The following is a 17,898-nucleotide window of genomic DNA, read 5'->3' as shown; positions in this document are numbered from 1 at the left end:
TGTTTTGACACAAATTAATTTCTAACGTCGCTTGCGGAAGCACCTCCGCCGTTAAATCTCCCCGGCAACGTGACACCGTCTGTCTCCGGGGTTGACAAGGCGAGCGAGAGTCTTTTAGCAGCTGTTCCTCCCGGTAAATTATGCAGAAACCTCTGCTTTCCGGGGGGCCCCAGGATACGCACGCACGTCGGCATTCGAGAGGCGACGCGGTGACAGAACTGACAGCGGAGCGCCCCGTCCCGTCCTCTCTCTCTCTCTCTCTCCTTCTCTCTCTCTCTCTCTCTCCCTCTCTCTCTCTCTCTCTCTCTCTCTCTCTCTCTCTCTCTCTCCCTCTCTCCTCTCCTCTCTCTCCTCTCTCTCTCTCTCCCTCTCCTCTCTCCCTCTCCTCTCCCTCTCTCTCTCTCTCTCTCTCTCTCTCCTCCTCCTCTCTATCTCTCTCTCTCTCCTCTCTCTCTCTCTCTCAATCTCTCTCTCTCTCTCTCTCTCTCTCTCTCCCCCTCTATCTCTCTCTCTCCCTCTCAATCTCTCTCTCTCTCTCTCTCTCTCGCTCTATCTCTCTCTCCCTCTCCATCTCTCTGTCTCTCGCTCTCTCCCCGAACGGCTCTGCTTAGAGAGAAGAGACTGAATACCCGTGTCCTATTAATACGACTGCGACAGTAGTGTACCGCGTACATCTCTGAAAGCTAGCGCGCGACAACTTTCAGCAGCATAACAGTGATCATCGTACCACACAAAATGCCTCGGTCCTGTTATGTGAATTTTGTGGCCATTAACCATTTCAAAATAGAAAAGGTTGTTGAACAAACATGATAAGGCACCGTGGATATCGTCCCTAACCCACAGAAGAATGGTGCAGTTGGGCTCCTCTTGAGATGAGTATGTGTGTAGACCCCACCTTGGTACATCCAGCCCAACCCTGTCTAGCACTTTTACCTGTCCCAAGTCACTGGAGCTTCTTTTTATGATTTTATGCACTGTGGGGTTTTTTTGTGCTTCTTAGTTTAATGTAAAGTAACTCCTATTAGGAGAGCATGGCTCTGGTCTGTAATGCTGGTTTGGGTAGCTGTCACTTTAGACTGCATTTATTGCATTTGCAGTGTCTCTTGGGACTTTACTTTACCCCTCGATGGAGCTGCCTGGTAACACAGGGTGCATAGTATTATAAGAATTTTGGAAAAACAATAATTTATGAACATAAACAGTACTGTTATTCTCTACTTTTTCTATAATGTAACGGCTGAAATGTCTGCTTGTTGTTTTGAACCACCAGTTACAGTAACACAACTGCTTTTGCCTGGGAGGGAGAATCCCAGAATCCCACAACTTCATTTTGCACAGTGGCACAGAACGGATTGACATTAAAGTTTACTGTTAGCTTAACCACATTTAAACACTCCATTAGTTTTTGATTTTTTTTCCCCCAATTACAGACAGATGGTGCAGGGCTGAGAACCTTCCCTGGGGGTGTACATATGCATCACAGAATCTTTTCAAACGCAGGATACCTGCCCAGATTTGCTGCACATAATTTGGGAAGGTACGACAGCCTACAGAAGCGTAGCCGTATGAGCAACCTCGTACGCCACATTATGCGGAAGCGATCTGCCTGCACAACCGAAATCCTTGATGAATATTAATTTCTGAACATTATCCTCAGCAAAATGCAAAATCTGAGGCTGTGAAATTGAGATTCGATGATCGTTGGAGAGGAACGTCTTTACGGCTTTAAGCCCTTTTAAGACGCCTGGCCTGGTCCTCTCTTCACAACCTGGTCTCACCAAAGCGAAGTGCGATGTTTCACGGCAAGAGAGAGATTCAAGGGTGTTACAGCAATGGTCCACCCCACCCCCACACCCCACACACCCCACCCCCACCCCCCACACACTCCCCACACACCCCACACCCCACATTACAGATTTCATTTTCCCACTTGAGCAGACACCCAGATCCGTGCCGTTGCCAGAATCGTGACTAACGGTTTAAAACCCTGTACGTCTGTGAAGTCTTTCATTAATCATGCAGACAGCATGGACAGGGGACCCAAATACGGGACCGAGACGCAGAGAGGGACAATATAAATAGCTTAAATTCAGGCCTCGAGGCCATTAGCTCAGCTGGTCTTCTTTTCCACCGGACAGTTAATTGATCGTTTAATGCTACTGATTGGCCAGAGATGTATTTAATGGGGTGGTGTCCCAGGTTTAAATCAGTCCTGATTAGAGGGGAAGAATGAAACCCAGCAGGTCTTCTGGCCTTGAGGGCCAGATTTCAGTACCCTTGATCCAGTGAAACATACACCAAGTGGTTCCATGTTAACCCTGACAGGAGAGTCACATTACAACCGTGTCCTGCAGTTCCCATACTAAGCACTGCTTCAGATTTCACAAAATCAGCTAAATGCCGCTAAACATAGCCAGCCTGAAAAACTTTCATGAAATCTCACACGACATGCTAGCAAAAAACAGCATAAATATTAACCTTGTAAATGAAGTGCACTAGCGTCGTGTCAGTCGGAACGCTGGGACAGTTCCTCTTGACGTGTCGTTGAGATCAGAGGTCAGAGGTCATCAGTGCAAGGAGGCGGCAGTTGAGGGTGTTTGAATCTAAACTGCCATCTCCCAGAGGAAATGAATCTCTGTTTCAAACGCGCGCACGTAACCAAGGCTCCCTCGAACAGCGCACGCTCCCCAGCCGCTGCGCGCTACGCGCTACGGGCCTTTTGTGTGCGGGGGGAGAACCGCCATCAGGTACGAGAATTTCAATTATGGGTTTCAGCTGAGCAGAAAATTGAATTTCGCAGACGTCCCCGTACTTTAAACAAACAGAAACCTCAGCAAAAAATAAAAAGAAAAGAAAATTACCGGGGATTAATTAAGTATGTGACTGATGCAGTCGGGGGCTGGTTTGGTTGCCTTGTCTCCGGCTGGTTTTACATTGCCTCGACAGCGAGAGGAAAACCAGCGCATGGTATCATGCACTCTGAAGAGACCTGGAGATTCCGTTTGATTGATTTGTTGGAACAGAAGGAGAGTCCCGTGTTGCTATGGAGAGGGACACTTCCCGCAAACAAATTGAATCTATATATATATAAGATGACAGAGTGGGAAAGAGAGGGAGCAGCTGATATGGAGACAGAGAGATGGGGAGAAAGAGAGAGAGAGAGACAGAGCGATAAGAGAGGGGCATATACAGAGGATAGAAAAAAAACTGGGAAAGGGGATGTGGCAGTGTTGTGCTTTGACTCAAGCAGGCCAGCGTGAGCTGGAGTATTGATTCATCAAGAGCTATAGAGTTGCCAAAGGCCTTTTCCTGCTTCCTGGTTTTGGTTTTTTGTGCAAATGATGCGATTTCTGGACATAACCGTGGGTCAGCAGTTAATGCCCTGCTTTATATGTCCATACACTCTCCATTATGACAGTGGCATGCGATTGATGTAGAGACCTGTTTTTGTGGCACCAGTTTTTTTTGCAGTTGAATTTCGGGTGTTGTGAAGCCGAATTGAATCGATTGTGCTGCAGTTGTTGTCATCTCGTTCTTTTCACCACGAAATACAGGGACTCCCAGTTTGGGTGGAAAAAAACGGGCTCCTTAAAACGTACCCTCAGTGCCTCTGTCACCCTCAGTGGTTTTGACAATATTCCCTGAGCCCCCACAAACGGGGTGGCAGATGAACTTTCTAGAAACATCCCACAAAACGTTTCAGATCTCCATCTCGGAAAGTTTCACAGGAATATGGGGAAGAAATCCTGATAAATATCTCCCTGTAATGCATCGTTTGTCAGGATGATGGGTGTCTGTTGCTTTGAGAAGACAGCGAGCTGGAAGGCATCAATACTACAGAAAGCAAGCAAGAAGCCCGTATTACATATTTAAAACATACATGCAAATACATTTTCAGAGTGCATGTATTTGATATATTGCCCATCCCAGCATGCAGTGTGTGTACAATCTAGCCTTGGATGTGCTTCATGTCTGTTCAATAGCAAAAAAATAAATCATTTCATTCACTGGGACTGTGTGTGGGTTGAGAGTTATGAATGATTAAAAAGTATAATGTGTAAAACGAAGGGGGGGGGGGGGGGGGGGGGTGCATCCACATCTTCTCAAACAGTGTAAAGTGCAAAAAGGATGTTCTTGACAACAAAATTCAATTTTGCCTTTTGTTTCTTTTGTTATTATGGGAAATGATTTGAAGAATTCTTCAATTTATCTGTGTCAGAAAGGCAAAAAGATGGTTTTGCCACTGACATGGAAAAATTAATTCCGCATGTGTCACTTGTCTGAAGACTCATGTACACCCTCGCGCGTTAGAGACATAATGACAACGGTGTGTCGCGCTGTCTGTCATCGAATCTGACGTCTGAAGAAGGGCAAGATGACTACTACTGCCATTTTTGTATTTATTAGAAAGGTCTTGATCAGACAGTTTTGCTTGTATCTATTTCATCCTGTCCTCTATTATCTAATCTGCTGATTCCATTTCAGGGTCACAGAGGGTGCTGGAGCCTGTCCCAGCATGCATTGGGCGAGAGGCAGGAATACACCCAGGACAGGTTGCCAGTCCACCGTAGGGCACACACACCATTCACACTCACACTCGCACCGAGGGGCTATTTACACTCTCCAGTTAACCTAACCTGCATGTCTTTGGTCTGTGGGAGGAACCCAGAATACCCGGAGAAAACCTACGCGGACACGGGGAGAACATGCGAACCGAAAGGCCCAGGCCGGGACTCAAACCAACGACCTTCTGGTCATGAGGCAACAGCTCTGCCCACTGCTCCACCGTGGCCCCTCTCCATATTTCGTACAGGTAATTCTCCTGCTGGGCGGCAGAGAAGCCCCTCTCTCCCCTCCCGGGTAAGGCCTACATTGCCCCTCATGTTCTGTGAGAATTGGCAATTCCCTCCACAGCATCTAGCTAACGTGTCTGTATTGTGTCTGTGTATTAAAGTAGCCCTCACCCCGAACATGTTCCTGGGCTATTTCTTTGGAACACAGAGTGCTGTGTTTAAACAGTACTCTATGAATGATTCATAATTTGTGCTTTGGGAGCGGCTGACACAGCCGACCCAGTGAGCTAGTGAACTTTAATTCTTCAGGGAGCAAATTGTTGGAACACATCCATCCCGAAATTCGCTTTTGTCTCACACACAGTTTCATTCTCTGGTCGTTTCGTTTATTTGACCAGAACAGAGCCTTTACTCACCATAAAGGAGGGATAAATCACCCCAGTAATACACCAAGCTTTGAACAGTGTAAGTGCAACAATGGCTAGTGGGAAAAACCAAATTCACAAAATCAGTGCAGTTTAATCGACAATCAGAATTTAAACCAGTGGATTCCAACCCTGTTGCTAGAGATCGACCATCCCAAAGGATTTCACTCCAACCCTAACAAAGGACACTCCATTGAACAGCTAGCGATTTCGTTGAGCTGCAAATTAGTAGACTCCAAATTAGGGTTGGAGGGAAAGTCTACAGGACAGTAGATCTCCAGGAACAGGGTTGGGAACCACTGGTTTAAAGTTTCCAGTCATTGTCCTACAGTCCCAGCTCACAAGCTGAGGTGGCTTTATTCCCCTGAGTTTATCTTCTACATCATTTGATCAGCATTATTGTTGTGTTTGTTAAAAAAAAAAAAAAATCTGAGGCACCATTACCTTTTCCCCCCAAGGATTTACTTTAATTTATTTTCTGTCATGGCAAACAGGAAATAAAAGCTTATTCTTCAGTATTTTAGCTGATTATTAAACTATCTGCTTTTCTCCGTTGGGACAGAAGGGAACGAGGGACGCACCTGCTGTGATACGAAAAAGCACATTTACCCGAGATCACAGGTATCTGGCATTTTAGAGCGCATTTCTGTGTTGCCAGAATGCCAAAGGCAGATTTACATTTCATGTAAATGTAATGGACACTGAAGTTTTCTTATCTTATCTTCATGCATAAACATAAACGCTTCTCTGTGTTGTGCACCGAGCTGAAGATGAGGAGCAGACATGGACTGCAATGCTGCAATCGCAGTAGACTAGCAGCAGGCTACACTGTGTCCACTGTGTGTTTCTGCAGTGTTTCGCCCTGTGTCCACTGTGTGTTGTGCCCCCTGTGTTTCGCCCTGTGTTCACGGTGTGTGTCTGCAGTGCGTTGGTACATGCGCATGGTACATATCGCCCTGTGTCCACAGTGTGTGCCCGCAGATGTGTGCCCGCAGTGCGTTCAGTTCTGCTGTAGACAAATTCTTCCACTGCCATTACTTTTGGTACGCTTCACCGACAGACAGAAATATGCGTGAGAACACACCGTGACTCCTACGCATGCCGGGCAGACGAGCCTTAATTACTGTGTCTCATGCACACCACAGAAGGTCATTCTTCACCATTGATTGACAGTTGCTGTGACATGCATGTCTCCACATAGCCAGCTTAATAAGGAAACAGTTTGGGTTTGTGCTGCTGACCACCGTACAGCCGCGGGGGGGGGTGTCTGTTCTGTTCAAGGACGGCAGGTCGGTGATGTTGGTTAAAGGTTTTTATAATTAGCAACCGCTGGCCATTTAAGCATAAGCGGCTGCATTTAACATGTTTGTCAAATGCATGTAGGTGCACAGTATCTTGACATGTTAAATTTTTTAACAGTCACTACAGCCAAATGCATTGTGCAATGCATTGTACAATGTGCACCCTCTCCATTTAATTTGAAAGAAAGGGTCTTGCACTTGCACTTGTGGCTGTTCGCTTTGTCACATTGATATTGAACATTTGAATTTGTGTATTATTATTACGTCCACCACCAGTTCTGTGTGTGTAACTTTTGATTTTCAGAGGAGGGAGCTAATGTATGTGAGCAGATAACATTTTTAAAAATTCTGACTTCCACAGTTCAGAGCCAGGAACAGAGCAGAGACGAGGTCCCCGGGCGGACCGGATGAATCGGGTGGGTTCTGAAGCGAGCGCGGATGCGAAGGGTGAGGCCTGCATCAAGGTGTTTGGGATTTATGAGCGCGCCGTGCCTGGTAAGCCTTTTGATGAATAAATTAAGATAATAATCATAACGAGCACGTGCTGAGCTCTACTCCGCTCCGCTCCGCTCTGCTCTGCGCTGGAAGGAAAGTGGGTCATGGCTGATCAGAGACACAACTTTGTTGGGGGGGGGGGGGGGAAGAAGAAGAAGAAAGTTGCGCTCTCCACACGAAGGCAGTGCCATCTGGGGGTAGAGTAACTGCGAGACTCTCTCCGCATATTTCGTTGCCGTTTGAGTGAGGTAATTGCGGCTCTCGCTGTGACAGAAAATGAACTCTCAAACTGTCAGTGCCCTGCGGTCTTCAAACTGCAGTCTACTCCAGAAGAAAGGATCAGAGGTTCAGGCCATGTGGCGAATGCGTGTTACCATTACCCTGCACCCTTCCCTGAAAAAGTTACAGAGCACCACCCCCAACACTACATCTACCCCACCCCCCAACACCCACCCACTGCTACATCTACTGCGCACCACCTCCCCCAACACCCACCCACTGCTACATCTACCCAACCCGTCCCCAACCTCCACCTACTGCTGCACCCACTCCCCAACACCCACCCATTGCAACATCTGTTACACTCACCCCCAACGCTCACCTGCTGCACCCACCTCCTAAAATCCACCCCACAAACACCCACCCCGCCCACTGCTGCCTGCCTCCCCCCCCCTCACACCCATGCCCCTCCACACCCCTCCTCCCTGAAACAAAGTTATTTTCTGTACTGCTCTCATTTTGTCTCCCCCTGCTCTATTTTCTGTTACACGGATGACACGCGTGACTCTCTGCTCCCTCCTGATAAACTCCTCGTCCTCCTCGTTCTTTGGCGGTTTTACCCGTGACACCGGCATGCCCCCCCCCCCACCCCCGTCCCCGCCCCCGCCCCCGAGCCGACGGCTTCCCCGGGACGGAATTAAACCTCCTGCTTCGGGGGAGAAACTGGGACAGGTGTTCTCATTAACCGCTTCTCACACTCAATTCTCCTCCCTTTCGGAAGTCTGATACTGAGGGAGGGAGGGAGGGAGGAAGAGAGAGAGAACAGTGTGTGCTATATTTAAAAATCAATGACAAAAAGAAACCTAAATCATTGCTTCTCGTTGTTTTGTTTTTTTTTCCCTTAAGTGAAGTTTTCTCATATTGATAATTACTGGCTTGACTGCCAATGTCTAATAGTAATACATCATAATAATAGGTCTGCCTATAATGCCTAGATTGAAGTACTAGCAATTAGTACTACTACTGAACCTTTCATAACTCAAAAAAAAAAAAAAAATGCAGTACTTAACTTTCTTTTCTGCTCTTTTGCAGAAAAAAAGTGTTTTGCGGAATGGTATGTGAGTGTGTTAATTTTGTGCTTTTCTTGGCTTCCACGGACGCCGTAGTGTGTGGCTTTACTGATGGAGGAGCGCGGTGGGGACGTGCTCTTAACCAGATGGATACAGGTCATGCCCAGCGTGTGTCCTTCCCTCTCCCCCTGGAGCAAGGCGCATCGCTGAGATTGCTTCCATAAATACCCAGCTGTTTAATGAGAGAGTCGCCCGGGAAACGGAGTCTGTTGAATAAATGATAGCGCGGCGGAAATTAGCATCTCCCGCGCGAAAAAAAAAAAAAAGAGTCGTTGACGACGCCGCTCTCACGCGGCGACGTGTCGTTTCGAGAGTTTCGGGGCGTCAGGGTCCGCGATCGCGACGCCGTCGACACCCAGCACGCCGCTCCCCCCGCCACTCTCACATCTGCGCCAGCCGCACCCCGCCTCTCCGGAGATATATATAAACGGAAAAAAAACTATTCCGCTTCAAATCAGTGCTGATAAAAAAAAAGCCAAGTTCGTCCTTCTTGGACTCTTTAAACGCAGTGGCAGTTGAATCCCCTGCGAGCGCGTTCTGCTGTGAGCGTCCTCTTACGGTCAATCTGAGCATCGTTTGCCTTAATTTGTGAGCGATATACATACGCCAGTGTGGGCAATTAAATCACGATTGCAAAAGAGCGCAGTTCGCTCGTTTTGACATTCATAAGCTATTTCTGTTTCTGCTGATTTCTTCGTTAAATTGGAGACAAATGTTGCGTTATTTCCGCTAGCCGAACAATATTATTGATGGCATATTTTCAGACTGCTCAGAATACCCAAGTAACAACAGTCCCTTGGAAATGTCTTGTCTTTTATCTCTGGTGAAACTCAACAGAAGAGGAGGGAGAAAGTGTAGGCTGCTGCATTTTCTCTCGAAATAAAATTCAAGTAGGAAAAAAGGAAACTCAGTCCAAAGTCACAAATTCATTTCCTTGCATGCTTGTATTTTCTACCTAAATATAAAGGCAATGGATTTTTTTTTTTTAAATCAAGATTAATATGATGTTTTAAAATCCAGTTTGACATTGTTGTTTCACTGTCTCAGTCATGAATACACACGATCGCAGAGGACACAGTGGACAGGGAGCATTCCTGCCGTGTGTCCTTCACATTTCCCCTGCGTTTGTAAAGTGAACCATAATCTAATCGCGTGTTTCCCGGCACGGAGCATATATAAAACATGATTCAGGAATTAGCCTGGAATTTCCATTAATTATCCTCTCCCGCTGACCCCACCCCCTCCACCAACCGCCACCAACCGCCACCAACTGCCACCAACCGCCACCGAGCACCAGCGCAGGGCACACAGAGCAGTGGTAATCAGTGGTAATCAGCGGCAATCGTGTCCGCTCATCATTTACCCCCGTAAACGGGCAGCGTGAAGCCTCCGGCCCTGCCGCTGGTGACAGAGCCACTTCCTGCTCGCGGGAGTCAGGAAGCCGAGCGCCAAACCCACCAGCGAGCGAGCGAGACACGCGATGGCCGCTGCTCTTTCCCCTTCGCCGTGCGCCCCATTCCTCTGCGTCTGAGCTGCGATTTTTAAAAACGCTGAATTTTTAATAACGCTCAGAAATATCCACAATTATTCTGTGACCCCCATCCCCAAACCATGACCTGGCACAGCTCCTGCTGAAAGTGTCCTCACCTCCCCCAGATCGTTTATCTGGCAAAACAGGCAGAGCTGTCAATCACAGCAGCAGGTTCGATCGCCGGCTCCTGGCCTCGTTCCTGTGCCAGGGGCGTCACGGTAACGAGGGACACGGCGACCCATGAGGCAAAGCTGCAATCCCATGACCTCACAACCTTCAGGGGGGGTGGGTGGGGGTGGTGGGGGCTGGGGCTGTGGAGTCTACGCGGTTTGCAGTTTTGGCGGTCTGCGTCAATGTCACTCCAAGGTCACCAAGTTTAACTCCCTTCCACATACTCCCTTCCGATACAGGAACTAATGGTTATAGGTTCAGAGCCCTTCAGCAAGCTACGTTTCTGTAAATGCATAGCTATTACCATATCTCATCAGTGGATAAGCACCAAAATTGGATACACAGCATGATAGACCGGCAGATTAATAAGTAGAGACTGACTGTGAGGTACTCCATTTTAGTAAACACCGCATGCATTTTCAGTCACCGTACGGTTCGAATAACAGAACTCCTAAACTGCCTGAACTGAGAACACCCGAATGTTTTGTAACATGAAAGAGAGCAAAGAATGTTTTGCAAAAAAAAAATTCTCTCTCTATAAGAAATTTATTCTAGATGAACATGAAAGCAAACAGTTGAGCTTGAAGCAAAAGCCAATCCAAAAATGGAAACTCCGGCAGCCTATTTGTCATGCACAGCCACAAATGTAATTTTCTTTGTAGGAATGAAAGGGTGTGCATTTCCTTCACCTAATAGACACCGCTAAGTCGAGGCGGTGCTCACTCCATTTACACTTGCTTTCCATTAAGCATTTAGCTGATGCTTTTATCCAGCGGGATTCACCCTGTGGGGAAATATGAGTTTATACATAAGCAACAATGCTAAGACACCGGCTAACAACATTCTCACACCAACAAGTGCATAATATGCACAAAATGTAAATTCAGCATGCCCAAATGTAAGTAAAGCAGTAGTTTTGGAGTTGGAACCTGGTTTTGTTTCTACTTCCAGTCCAGTCCATGTCCTTAGTGAATAACACAGGCGCTTCCATATGCATTTTACACAGCCTGAGAGACCAGAATGAGGCTCATACATTTCAGATGATTCAAGTAACACACATAACACCCATGCCTCCACACACATGCATACATTTATGCACATGCATGCATACATTTGCATTGTATTATTTATTATAGATCAGAAAATGGAGTTTATTATTGCAGAATTTATATGGTAAAATTTAGTAATATAAAAATGTGAAATTATGTGACATATTCAAAAATACGTGCACACAATTGCATTGATGGCAATAAAAATGAATACGTGTATTTTGTCGTAATGCACTGTAAAAATGTGTTTGGGATTGCACTGTGTTCTTTTCCAACTTCTCTATCTCCCTCTGAAGTGTCTCTGAGACAGCGTCTCCCAGTTCAGATAAACTTAAACAGAGCTGTTATCACTGAATATATAGATATTAATTTTTCATAGGAGCTCTGCGGGTCTCATACGCAAAAAACGGGAGTCTTAGTAACCACGGCGAGCCCGATGTACTCTGCTCCCGCAAACGCGACATGACAGGGGGGAAAGAGCAGGACGAGTTCACGGATTTACGGGGGAAGGAATAGAACATGAGATTTTCCGCGGAATCCACCCCTTCCCAGAACGCCTTGTAACCCCTCCCACCCGCCCAAAGGGATCACAGAGCTTCTCCACCCTAGCTCCCCAGTGGTGGAACGAACTCCCCGTCCCTCTCCGAACCTCCCCCTCACTACCCATCTTCCGCCGTGGCCTGAAGACTCATCTCTTCAGACTATACCTAGACTAACCACCACCACGCTGTATATTTCACTCTTTCATAAAATTTAAAAAAAAAAAACCCTTTTCCTGTCACTTGTTACATGTTGCCCCATCCCAACACCTCTTGGTAATTTGTATTTGTCCTAATACTGTAGCTTATTCTTCTGCCTAGTTGGCTTTGCAGATGTTAGGCCAGAATAGTGTTCACTGTTCTCGGCTAGAAATAGCTGTACAAAATAAGTATTGTACCTTACTGAACCCGTGTTTAGCAGTTGTCTACGACCATGAAATGCACTTTTTTGTACGTCTCTTTGGATAAAAGCGTCTGCCAAATGAATGTAATATAATGTAATGTAACTCATGGCCTGTGAGATCGTCCCAGAACTCATGGTCTGTGAGAGAGGGTTTCCGATTCAGCTGTCAGCCTGTTGATCCCGTCCTGCTCGACGGGTTTCTGCTTTTAGAGACCGGAATAGCAGCGACAAGCTCTCCTGAACTAATTGTGCGTACACAGATGTGTAGGTGACGATTTGGCTTAGCGATTACTTAGCTATGTTTAACATAAGACAGGAATTTATGGTTCAACTCCTGAACGTTCTCCTGAAAGTGTTTTTCCATGTGTTAGTGAAACAGTTACAAAAATCTCAGTAGGCCACCAAAATACATAAATTAAAACGTCCATTTAATAAGCAAAAATAATCGTGCAATCGTGTGTAAGAAGCAAAACTTGCTGCTAGTCCGCAGTGGATTTGGTCACCTGTTTGTCTGAGCATATTTAAATAACACAGCAGTACATCAACTGTTGATGTATTACTAATGCAATTGTTTTTGAACTCCGCCCATGTGTCACACCAGCAAGGACCCAGTAGTGGTATGATCAAAACACTACATGTCCCATGATGCTTCAGGATAAGTTTTCCACTAATACAGTGAACCGTGAAGCGCGGTGGAACTCATATCCCCCTCAGTAACACTGCCAGTTTCCACCTCGGACCACGCCCACTCTGCCAGTTTACACTCTCAGACCACACCCACTTTGCCACCTTCCACCCTCAGACCACACCCACTCTGCCACCTTCCACCCTCAGGCCACACCCACTCCGCCAGTTACCACCCTCAGGCCACACCCCCTCCACCAGTTACCACCCTCAGGCCACACCCACTCTACCAGTTACCACCCTCAGGCCACACCCCCTCTGCCAGTCACACAGAGTCCTGATAATCGTGTCCCTTTAGGGATCCGCTGTGCTGTGAAATGTAATTACCAGCTCACAGCGGCCAGACGTTCTGCATGCTGTCTGAAAACCTCCACTGTCTTAGAAATGAAGAAACTGCCTCGTTCTGTGAAAAGTAATCCCCCTGAATCCGGCCTGCGAGGCTCAGATAAAATGTCTCTAAAAACTCACCTGAGAGATCAAAGCCTTATTCATACACAAATTTTGTTGAAATGCTCTTTCACTTGTGTTTGTTTTTTCGTTCTTTTCTTTTTTTTGGAACCCATGCCAGTATATTTCAAGCCTTTTTAAACCAAGGTTTTTTTCAATAAGGGAAATTTGAATTACACACATTAAAAGGCTAGTGCAACCTTTATGCCAGTGGGGTAGGCCAAGAGTGCATTTCATTGCGTTGCCCCTGTGAAAATGAAGTACATAGCTCAAAGTGATCCTAAGTACAGTTGTTATCTGTTAGTAGTTTATTCCCCCTTCTTTTTGTTTGTTTTAAAAGCAGTGCTATAAAGCCATATATAATCCTTCTGCCTTTTGTTGAGATAATTATGGTCTGAGCATCAATATGTCCAGAATAATGAGGAAAGATCAGTGGAAGTCACATCCCGTATCTAAACATATCTTGACATTTGTTCGGTCTGGCTATTTGTTATGTCTGCAGGAAGGAAGCAGGAAGCTGAAGTGAGAAAGATGAGGCGGAGGTAGTAAAGCATTAAAAGTCTTGTTTGACTGCTCTGATATGGAGACCTGAGGCTTGTGTGTTATAGGGGTCAAACAGCCAGGATTAACCTGCCTCAGTTGGCAGGACAGAGTTATGGGTTGTGTCCCTGACACATGTAAGGGCCAAAGATTTTTTTAGAGGAGATGGTGCAGTGGGAAGCAATGTTGACTCGCAGAAAGAAGGTTTTGGTTTGACTCCCAAGTCTTTCTGTGTGGTAGTTTTCATGTTCTCCCCTTGTCTGCACAGGTTTCCTCACGCTCGCCAAAGACATGCAGGTAGGTTAATTTGAGACTCTAAATTGCCCATAGGTATGAGTGTGTGAGTGAATGGTGTGTGTGCCCTGCGATGGACTGTCGACCTGTCCAGGGTATATTCCTGCCTCTCACCCAATGCATGCTGGGATAAGTGGGTTAGATCATGGATGGATGGGTGGTTCAACTAATATCGATGTCAAATAATATCAAAGCATTGTTCTCGTGCAGAGGTGAGAAGTCCAGGGCTCAGAAAGTAAAAGTCCTCCCATGTGTTTGGAAATCTTGGCTAAAGATTTGTGCTGATTAGCAAACGCAGGTGATAGGAACAAAATACCAGGGAGGACTTTTACTTTCTGTAAAAAAAAATTTTTTTTTTAACTTTTTTTAAACTTTTATTTTTTTCCACCTCTGCTCTCATGATTTAGTGTTTATTAATCGCAGTTCACGGGAGGATTATGGGGTGGAAAAAACACTGACCCCAAAATAATAGAAAAGGAACAGGCCAGTCAGCACATCGAGGCTCACAATCTTGCCAACTGTTCACTGAGAACCCAAACGGTAAAATGTTCAGGGTTAAAGCACTTATTTTGATCCCTGCTGGACCAATAAAGCTGTCTTAGAGTTGACTTAACGCTAAAGATTGTACCGTGCGGTCCTGTGACACACCCATTGGTAGGGTTGCAAAGGGGAGCAGGGGAACTTTGCCTTGGCGACACTTACCTTTTGTTTAAATACCGCACACGGCAGCAAACAGTTGGGAACGGTGTCCACCTTTAAAAAATCACCGAGTACAGGGCGGGTCCAAAAACAAAACAGTCCCGCAATCGAACACGTCCTCAGTTCTGACATCTTGGATGAGCAGTTCTGCGCCCAACCACAGCAATAGAGCATGCTGGGAAAATTAAGCTGTCCAGCTATCAACCTGTGACTGCTATTCAACTCGAATCCTCTCGTGGGCAAGATGAATCGTTAATGGTACGCATGGCAATAATGTGTAAAATAATGTATATAAATTTGATATTTGTCAAAGTCGACCAAGAGAAGCTTTTTTTTTGTCGTGTATTTTTTAACGACGGAAATATGTGCACATCTGAGTGAATGGCTTAATCATTGTATTAATGCATACAACTGCTGATTAATTCAAGATCACCAGTGAGCACAAGGGAGCAGTTCTGCGAACGTGTGTTGCGCAACGCTGGTGACTGAGAGTGGGGCCGCCGAGGCGCTCGCGTCATTGGCTCGCGTCTCTTATCGCCGTGCGGGGGGGCGTTGGAGAAACCGGGGGGCCTGAATAATTCAGCCCCCAGTGCGGGAGACATCAGCCCAATTAGCCGGCGAGATGAATGTTTAATACAGAGAGTCGTAACGGGGGGGGGGGACCAGCGGCTCGCGCACCTCTACCCCGGCCGCTCCTCCGAGCTCGTCGAACCACCCCACCGCCCACCCCCGAAACCGCGCTCCGCAGGTATACGCCGCTGCGATGGCGGGACGGGTAAAGGGCACACCTGCGGCACGGTCGCCCTCCGAAAGGTCGCCCGTACTTACATCACTACGATTATTTAAGAACGCGCCGCGCGTCTGGCGCGAAGCTTCAAATGAATTCGCCATTTCCTGAATGTTATTCCTGAAGGTTACTGCACGCGCTGAAACGGGAAGGCCAGTTCCTGACCGTCAAATTAAACGCAAACAGTGATTTAAAGCTCCAAGCACGAGCTATCTAAATAGAGCATCTTGGCATGAAAGAAACACATATTTTATAATTAACTTTTGTTGGGTGTTATTGGTTACGTGTTAATATTTTTATTTCCTAATTGAATGACCCTATAGGCGCCTACTGCTAGATTTACCCAGTGTGCACACACACACAACCCCCCCCCACACACACACACACACACACACAAACACAGAGTGCACACAGTGACACGATTTTAGTTGTTTTGGCTCTTAATTCCAGTGCACTGTATTTTAAATGAAACGATGAACGTGAGGTTACTGTGCAGACTGTCAGCTTTACTTTGACGGTGTCTACATCCACATCATGCTGTCGTAACTGACTGTAATACATTTTAAATGGTTGATGAGGCGAGCAGCATAAACGCAGTATTTCTGGCGATAGTCATGTGATCGTCCCTGTGTAACCGCTGTTGTTTGACGCACCTGTCAGAACAGCTCAGACGTTTGTGGAGCAAATCGGGAGGGGGGAAAGGATTGGCGTCGGGTTGGAGGGCGACCTTTAATCCAGCCAGATTTCGGGGAAGTGGCAGCTTTCGGGGCCTGTCTCCTGCCGAGTTTAAACGCAGCACGCACCCCAAATCCCGGCGGCATGCGTACCGTACTAACCCCGCTGCTTTCCACGAATCCGACGCGGCAGCTAAACCCCGGTGCTCTGCCGAGTTATTTCTGCGATCTGCGTGTTTTACGGTCCTCGTACCTGATGGGTTCAAGGAGATTCAGGACGAGCGGGAAATATTACCACGGTGTTGATGAAACCCAACAGACAGACAGATGTATCATCTGTCAAGAGGATTATTTATTTTATTTTTTTTGGACTGTTCCAGCTTTAGATCTGTAATGTTATGCTCACAACCAAACTGATTGTCCAGTTCTTTGAAACGTAACATCTGCATCAACTGATGCCTTTAACATTTGGTATTCATCATAAACCAAGAAAGATCATGAAAGTCATTTTCTGAGAAGTGATCAAAACAGATCTGCCAAGGCCGTCCTGTGAACTGAATCGATTGTTTAGGCTGAGAGCTGCTTTGTCCAGACTTCTTGTTTTCTTTGCATTGGTTGCCTGGTTTCACTGAACATATCAGTTTTTTGATGCATATAATTTTTTTTTTTTTTTTTTTTTTTTACCTGCATCAATAGATCGTCAATGTTATGAGTTCTCACATTCATCAGTTTGGCACATAGGTCGATATGAGAAAGACAGCAGACTGAGATGGTACATCAGCAGGGAGATGCCCTATATTTACTTGACTTGAACAGAACAAAAGCCTACAGTAATTGCAGCTTCATAGACATGCATTTGTCAAGGTCATCGTAGGTCGTTTGGAATGAAAAATGATTAATCCAGCGCAAGTAATATTTTCAGAATTGAGCCAAATGTGAAAACTGTTAGTTATCCCTCCCAGTCTCCCCTACTGCCGTTTCATTTCCTGTAATTTGATATTTCTACGCCCCTGTTCCTGTTCAAAGCCCATTGGCTTGCTGACATTTTTTTTTCAAGCGCTGTTTGTACAGAATCACTCTAAACAGGAAGTAAACAGGCCTTCCAGCTAGGAGACCCTTTAGCCATCAGCAAAAGTATTGTCCAATCATCATTCTGCGCTGTTCAGAGAGACTTCCATTGTCACATTCACTATGAACATCAGAGGTAGATTTAGACAATTAAAACTTGTTCTGTAGATAGAACATACACTGTGTCCAATACTGATGCGTTTATCATTTTAATACATACTGTACATACAGTACTGTGAGAAGGTAATCACCCACTTCCTGATTTCCTCGATTATTGCATGTTTGTCACATTGAATGTATTCAGACCTTAAATAAAATTCGCTTAGATCAAAAATAATTCCATAAATACACCCCTATATTCAACATCCAGGCTTAATCTATCACACATATGAAAAGAATACACATACAGGAGTTGTAACTGGTGCACAGACTTTACAGTCTGGGATTGGAACCCGTGGCCCCCGCTCTCTGCCTCATGTTTGTGAGACTCAGTCGTTCAGCCGGACTGAATAAACATCCGCCACAGCCCCCGGCTCCGCCCCCTCCGCGGGGCGTTCCGTCAGACATCAAAAACTGTCCGCGAAACTAAGCAAGCTCAGCCTCGCCGTTCCGCGCCTCAGAGAAATTTGGGACGGGTGCTTTTCTCCCC

This window comes from Anguilla rostrata, chromosome 18 (genome assembly GCF_018555375.3).
Source record: "Anguilla rostrata isolate EN2019 chromosome 18, ASM1855537v3, whole genome shotgun sequence".
Classification (NCBI taxonomy): Eukaryota; Metazoa; Chordata; class Actinopteri; order Anguilliformes; family Anguillidae; genus Anguilla; species Anguilla rostrata.
Note: the sequence above shows the minus strand (reverse complement) of the source record.